The following is an 8797-nucleotide window of genomic DNA, read 5'->3' as shown; positions in this document are numbered from 1 at the left end:
CTGACTGTGAAAAGTGGACTGGTTAAGTAATCAATTGGCAGGTGTGGGGTTGCCATGGCGATCAATTGGCTGAGGCAGAGGCTGGAAATTGCACAGGTGAGGGCACTTGGGCTAATTAGGCTCTAATTAGGCTCTGGTCAGGCAGAGCCTGACCAGAGCCTTTTGTGGTGTTTGTGGACAACCGGATTTGAAATCGGTGGGGCAAACGGTTCTCGAGTTACGTGCATTACAACCGTACACACACACACACACACACAGACAGAGACGTGGCGCATGTATAGTTAGATGTGTCTGAGCAAATCGATATTATCGTCCTACAAAAAAATTAAATTCCCATTGACAATGAATGGAGAAATTACGTCATGTGTCTGAGCAAAGCTGTATTTTTGTCCTACACAAATGACATTCTTCCCCAAGATTAAATTGTGTCTGAGCAACCGTGGGTCTGACTGACTCCACACCGGGCACTGCACTCCCTGTGTGGGTGTGGAATGCGTGTATCGAATTTGAAGTCGGTGGGGCGAACGGTTCTCGAGTTACGTGCATTACACACATACGTGTGTACAGACAGAGACGCAGTGCTTTTATAGATAGATTCACATTCGTGTATTAACATGCCAAACATGGAGACGCTATCCCAATGGAACCATGTTCACAACATCATCAAGTTCACCATGCATGCGGCTACGGCCCCTAAACGCACCCGAGAGACTGTATCAATCAAAACGTCGATATGGGCATTAGTCTGAACACTCAGCCTGACACATATGATATTGCATTACTGTGTAACGACGCCACCAGGACGGGGGGCCCTGCTCCGCCACAGTGCTTCTCACTGTTGTTGGCTCTTTCCCAATGTCCAATCAGAGCCGTTTCACAGAGCCGGCGCCTGGGGTCCAATAGGTGCAGCCAGACAGTGATAAAGGAGCACGGGGCTGGAGCGGACCTGCAGGCTGTGAGAGAAACCTGGCTCGCACTTCACAGACACACATGCATATTTCATGCCCTCTATAAAACTGGCTTCCTCCTTGCATTAACTACCTGGCCTGCCCTGCCTGCCTGGCCAAAGGATGGTGCGGAATCTGTCAGATGTTGAAAGCCCTGACACCAAAATGTTTTCTACAAGGCCTTCCATGGGTCACACTGATAGACGTGACATGAATGACACACGATTTTTAATAATAATAATAATAATAATAATAATAATAATAATAAAACTTTATTTATATAGCACCTTTCATGACATGAAATGCAGCTCAAAGTGCTTTACAGAGCAATGGAGAAAGAAAGAAAAGAAAAGCAAGGCATAAAACATTAAAAATAATAGCAGTAATGCAATACAATGAGGACATGAATAACAAAAAATCAATTAAAGATCAATTAAAAGCAAGAGTGTAGAAGTGGGTCTTGAGCTGTGCTTTAAACATGTCTACAGAGGCTGCCTGTCGAAGGTACAGTGGGAGTTTGTTCCATGCTGTCGGCCCTTAGAAGCAAAAAGCTGCTTCACCGTAATTTTTAGTTGCCATTTTCTTTAGGCAAAGCGATCAGGCCAGCAGTGGAAGACCTTAGGGGGCCGTTTGGGACATATTTAGTTTGGTACATGTACTGTAGGTAGGAAGGTGCGAGACCTTTGAGAGCTTTATAAACAAGTAAAAGAAATGTAACATCAATCCTAAAAACAACCGGAAGCCAGTGCAGTGAGGCTAAAACTGGAGTAATATGTTCTCTCATCTTAGTTTGAGTTAAAACTCTGGCTGCCGCATTTTGGACAAGTTGTAATCTTTCAGTTAGGCGTTCTAATGTGTATCGTTCATCATTCTGCATGATGCATTGGTTTAAGATGATGAATGTGCACTGGTGGAAAGTAACTATATACAGTATGTACATTTACTGAAATACTGTATAATTTTGAGGTATATTTGTACTTTACTTGGGCTAGTGGTTAACCAGGGCTAGTGGTTAACCAGGGCTAGTGGTTAACCAGGCTACGACATTCCTTGATGTCGCTTTTTTAACGTAGTCAAGAGTGGATCGAGCAAATCATATAATTGACTCATTGGAAGACCTAAAGGTCAGAGGTCCTTTGACGAATGACTGTGAGCTTCAGTACAGTGGAGAAAATGCAGATGGTGCAGGAGGGAAGAATGAACTTCGGAGCTCCGTTGCAGGCATATAGCCTAACATTTACAGCTTTGTGATAGTTTTATCATGCTTTTTACTCTAACGTGAATTAACGTAGGACACACAAACTGTTTCTTCCTTCAGGAAGCATACATGCTCTCAGAATGTTTTTGTATGAAACATAATCGGTCAGGGACATCCTTCGGGGAGCCAGAAGCTCACATTGCGTGCCCACACAACACTTTCAAGGGTGCCCACTTTTCACATTCATTTTTTTTTCCTGGGAAACGTCCCATATGTAGTGCCCAAGACGTCCACAGACGTCTTGGGCACTACATATGGGACGTTTCCCAGGACGTCTGTGGACGTCTTGGGCACACAACCTGTTTTAACAGCAAGCGTCATGGCAATCCAGCAGTTTTCAAGATATCTAATTTAGGAAAATGTTGGCCTGATATAGCTATATAGAGGAATGATCACTGAGTCACCAAAATCAGTAGGGGTCGTCCTCCTCTGGGGATATGATGACGCATAGCAAATGTTCTGTTAATCCAGACAGTGTTTGGGACCATAATCGTGGAGGGATGGATGGATGTACGGGTAGGCAGACTGTCCCTGCCGCTAGTGGGTTCCTGATTGCCCCCACAAATATACACAGTGTATGTACGCAGTATGCAGTGGTGTAAAGTAACTAAGTACATTTACTTACATTTACTAACTAAGTGCTGTACTTAAAGGAGCATTCAGTGATTTGGGTGATTTGTAAAACCACCCAGTCCGCCCGGTAACAAAATGTGCACATGCACACGCTCTACAGTGGGGGGAAGTGCAACAGCATGTGCACCAAGGCCCGCCCCCACACATGATTGGAGGAAGGCCCCTCTCATCCTGATTGGATGAAGGCTTTGCCACCCGCCACCAAAACTGAAAATAGGGTTTTTTGACCCCAGGGGTTCACTGGGGACAGGGAGGAACTCCTTATATGGTCAGCACACTCTATAGTAGGGAGGATTATCCAAAAATGAATGAAGTGAAATCACTGAATATACCTTTAAGTACAATTTTGAGGAATTTGTACTTTACTTGAGTATTGCCAATTTCCAATACTTTTACTTCTACTCCACTACATCTCAGAGCCAAAAATCTGTACTTTTACTCCACTACAATTATTTGAAAACTTTAGTTAATTTGGAGATTTAAATTTTGATTAAAAAACATACGTTAAACACTTAAACCCTATATACATTTCGGCCATTTGAAAATTGGTGATCTACAAGCTCACAATGCGTCGCGATGCGACACATGTGGGCTTGTAGATACACATTTTGAACTTGACACTCAATATGAGTACTTTTACTTTTAGTACTTTAAGTACAGTTTGATGCCGATACTTTTGTACTTTTACTTGAGTACATTTTGAATATGGGACTTTTACTTGTAACGGAGTACATCTACATTGCAGTATTATATACTTTTACTTAAGTAAAACATTTGAGTATTTTTCCCACCACTGACAGTATGTAGGTTGGAAGAGTTTCCACGGGTCTCATGACTCATCGTCTTACAGAAGCAGTTGGTTGCTATTATGCTGTCTGAGATACAATATAAGCTATTTTGGGCCTGACACACTCATCATTTTTCCCTGCATAGGTTGTGCATCAAGGGAAAACATCAGTTTATATGAATGTTGTTACTGTCTGTGGAGTCTTTTTGTTTGTATTTATTTTTTATTAGTTTTTTCCCGTTGACTGACCTACATAGAAACCTGTCTATTTGTCTGCCTCAATGTGACACTAATGCATGTTTTAATTTATTGTATCTCCATTTGTGGTGGGGTTCTGACTTAAAGGGGCATTCCACTCATTTTCAACATTTTACTATGTCATTAATATACCTTAGAGCTGTTGTGTGGAAATAATAAAAAGTCCCCCCCATTCTGTGTTTCCTAGAACTAGAGGTCTGAAAAAAATCATTTTTACAGTTCTGGGAAACACAGAATGGGGGGACTTTTTTTTAGTATTTCCACACAACAGCTCTAAGGTATATTAATGACATAGTAAAATGTTGAAAATGGGTGGTTTTCCCCTTTAAGCATGCATGGCTGTGTCAGTCAGTCCATCCTGTCGGTTAATATGTCAAACAATATACAATACATTATATAAATTGAAATCTACTGGCTTGATTGCCCTGCAATTTGCTAGGAAGAGATCATACTTGAATAATTCCCACAAAGTTTAGATTTTGTTTTACTGTGACCTTGATTGTGACCTTGACCATTGAGCTTTTTTAGGCAAATTGTAAGCATTGCTTTGGAGCAACTTTCCGATTCCCAACCAAGTTTCATGAAAATCCACCTATCCATTCTCAAATTACTATCCTACCAGACAGACCTTGACCTTGGTTGACTTTGGCCTTTGAACATATTTTATCCAAAAGTTTTTAATGGGCAATAATATATACTGTACATTTACTTTTAACCCATTTTGGGCGGGAACCCCTTTTGGCGTTAGCATTACGTTATGCTTTAGCTATTGAAAAATAGCAGATCTACAAGCTCATAGCGCGCCACCGAGTGGCGCGCTATGAGCTTGAGACATGAGACATAGAAACATAGCTTTTTCAGAAAACTGTCAGGATGTAGAAGACATTTATAGAATCTGATCTCAGGTCAAAATTGGTTAATACACTGAAAGTGAAATTAATACACTGACACTGAGGTATCCAGGCCTGCCAGGGCCGGGAACATGCTGGCAGGTACCTGAAAGACCATTCCATCTTTGGGGAATATGATCCATCTATTACAGGAAATATTGTAGTGACACATTTATAATTGAATATATAATGAGCCTATACTAAATTGCAACATTGTTTTCATTTTCTCTGACCAAAGGTTATGAGTGATGTCCAATATAATGAGACAAAGTGGATTGAGGTAGATGGGAAACAATTTGAGTGGAACAGCTTGAACAAAGAATGATATATCTGCTGCCAAGATTCAAACGGAACTGTCACACAGTGTCACAGACACCCAGACATGCCAGGGCCAGGTTTTTGTCCTTGGTTGGCAGCAAGTTCTCTACAATTTACAATTTAGGCATTTAGAAGACGCTCTTAATCCAGAGCGACTTACATTAAGCAATAACAAAAGCATGGCATACATCACATATATAAAAGTAGTTATCATGAATCATGTGTAAACTAAGAACGTAACAGTATCTATGTAAACTATACATACTATACTATATTATATATTATACATGTGTACTATAAAGTACTATGACTACATAAAATGCAATTCTAGTGCTGTCTACGTAACAAGCTATAAGTCTGTTTAAAATACTATCTAAGTCTACATAAAGTGCTATCTAAGGGGCTAGGCTAGGGCAAGTGCTACGGGCCATGGTGGAGTCTGAAGAGGTGGGTTTTCAGACTACGGCGGAAGATTGGGAGTGAGGCTGCAGTTCTGACTGTGATGGGAAGTGCATTCCATAGTTTTGGAGCTCTACATTTCAGTGTTCATTTTGACAGAAGAATTCTGATTTAGTCGTACTAGTCATATAGTCTTTTGAACACACCAAAAAAAGAATACTTCCATTCTATGGCTACAGGCCATATAGATGATGTCCAACTCAAAATAGTAGCATCATTATTTGGAAATTATTTGACCTATATTAGGTCGCCTCTCGCCCTTAACCTCTTAAACCCCAGGGGGGTAAAGGGGGTATAAATTTGAACCGGAGACCAATTGGGTCTCCATTGACCCGCTGAGAGCTGTTCAGAGGTGGACAGCCGCTGCCCCCGCCGGCTGGGGCAATGGGGCTCAAGAGGTTTTAAGGCGTGTTACTGGTTTGTATTTGTTATACAATCTATTCTACACGATAAATACACACATTTCCGCTGAATGCGTAAAAGTTCTGTCTCTCCAACCGGCTTCAAACTTGTTGTGCCCAAGGTATTGCCGTGCATGCCTGGCATTGAGTCTGTCGTATAGGCGGTTGTCCAGAACTGCCTATTCGACCAATATGCCCATATGCATATTGGCATGGAGATCTGGTTGTCTATACTGACAAACTGATACGGAAATCACCATATATTGAAATAAAAGGCACAGAGAATACCCATTGTGCCTGTCTATCTATTTGACAAAGGGTCAAACGCAAAAAACGGTTTGCATAACCCGGGTGGTGCATTATTATTCCTGACTTGCATCGTGCAAGTAAAACATTTAAAATTAAAATACATACAGCCCACATTTCTAAAATATGTGGATTTTGATCTATTAGCACGATGCAGCTTGACTAATCCTTTAACCACTATACTCTTATCAGTGCTATAGAAATCAGTGACGCTTGTAATTAATGTCTGTCATGAGATCCTGCCTTTAAAAATGATGTCATGTGAACATGAAATGTTTAGCTAGACAAAAAGAGGTAGACATATGCTGTATAGGCACCCTCTCTACAGAGGCTTTCTTTCATGAAATGTTGTGTGTGTTGTTTGTTTTGGTCGGTGTTACACCACCAGTCCCCAGAGTGTGTGTTGTTTGTTTTGGTCGGTGTTACACCACCAGTCCCCAGAGTGTGTGTTGTTTGTTTTGGTCGGTGTTACACCACCAGTCCCCAGAGTGTGTGTTGTTTGTTTTGGTCGGTGTTACACCACCAGTCCCCAGAGTGCCGCATCCTGGCAGAGGCAGCCTCTGCTTTTACACTGGATGAATGACTACTCTGCTATTAGAGGGGACGCCAGACTGGGAACTGGAGCGGACATTATCGTGCCTTTAACCCATTTTGGGCGGGAACCCCTTTTGGTGTTAGCATTATGTTATGCTTTAGCTATTGAAAAATAGCAGATCTACAAGCTCATAGCGCGCCACCGAGTGGCGCGCTATGAGCTTGTAGGTCTGCTATTTTTTAAAAATCGAAGAACCACTGACATAGAAACAGCTTTTTCAGAAAACTGTCAGGATGTAGAAGACATTTTTAGAATCTGATCTCAGGTCAGAATGGGTTAAGAGAGAGAGAAAGAATTAAGGGCTGGGTGGAGGGGGCAGAGGGACAGGTATACGTACATACATACCTACATAGTACATACATACATACATACATACATATGTACGTACATGCGTACATGCACCCACGCACGCACACACGCACGCACGCACGCACGCACGCACGCACGCACAAGGTCAAGGTCAAGGTTATTGTCCACAAGGGAAATTTGTCTTGGGCTTTCACCCCAGCTACAGCCACACATAAAACATCAATGACAAACAAAAATACATTACAGAGGCAGAAGACACAACATTACACAGTTGCACACATGATGTGGATAATCTAGCCTCACACAGTTACTGCTGTTTCAGAGCCTCGTTCAACATCACAGCGCACACACACACACACACACACACACACACACACACACACACACACACACACATACATATACATATGAGAGACAGAGAGAGAGAGATATACTGTATAGAGACAGATAGACAGAGAGAGAGGGGGGGGGGGCGTGCATTGTCAGTTATTTACAGGCCACATCGATATATATATATTTCAAACATGACATGACTGAGTTATAGCATTTACCTACTGGGCTCATAATTGGTTCTGACCCTCTGCCTTAGTCCTCAATGCTGAGCCTGTCTATTGTGAGCGTATAGTAGATCAGTTAGACCGCAGAGATACGTCATGATGTGAAAGACTGTTCCCGCAGACTGGATACAAAATGATTTACCCCATATCAAGGTCAAAGGAAACTACATGGATTTTCTCGAGCTTGAGTTTATTCGTTAGCACGCAACAACATCCTATTTATAGGTCCTGCACCTGTTCACCTTCACACCGTAGCTATTGCACACTCATTATTCCTGCGTGAATGAGCTAAAAACTACAGTGTACACCATCTGGTTTGGAGAAAACCAAATAACTGTGGTGTAATGTATACCATTTCCACATCACAATTTACAATTACAATTACAATTTAGGCATTTAGCAGACGCTCTTAATCCAGAGCGATTTACATTAAGCAAGAACAAAAAGCATGGGAATACATCACATATATAAAAAGCATTTATCAAGAAACATGCGTAAGCTAATAACGTAGCTAGAACAAATCTATATAATGACACTGTACATATAAACTATACATATATACTATACTATGCTTTACATATATACTATGAAGTGCTATGACTACATACAATGCAATTATTGTGCTGTCTACATGACATGCTATAAGTCTGTATCAAATGCTATCTAAGTCTAAAAAGTGCTGTCTAAGGGGGTAGGGTAAGTGCTATGGGCCATGGTGGAGTCTGAAAAGGTGGGTTTTCAGACTACGGCGGAAGATTGGGAGTGATGCTGCAGTTCTGACTGCAACGGGGAGTGCATTCCACAGTTTTGGAGCCAGAAGGGAGAAGAGTTTGGGATGTGTGGAGCGGTGTCCCGGCGTGTCACACACTTAAATTAGGAAACCTCCTGATACCTGTGTTTAATTAGCCAGAGATTATGACTGGCACCACTTAATAGAATGATTACCAGCTTATACTCCAAACAATCCACAGTATGGAAGCCTGTGTCAAAAATGTGTGCCTAAAAGATGACACTGTCATGTTGCTTTTCATCGCATATGGACACATTCTTGGTGCTTTCCAAAGGCCAGGAGATGTTGA

The sequence above is a fragment of the Electrona antarctica genome (assembly GCF_951216825.1).
Source record: "Electrona antarctica genome assembly, chromosome: 10".
Lineage (NCBI taxonomy): Eukaryota > Metazoa > Chordata > Actinopteri > Myctophiformes > Myctophidae > Electrona > Electrona antarctica.
This window is presented reverse-complemented; position numbering follows the sequence as displayed.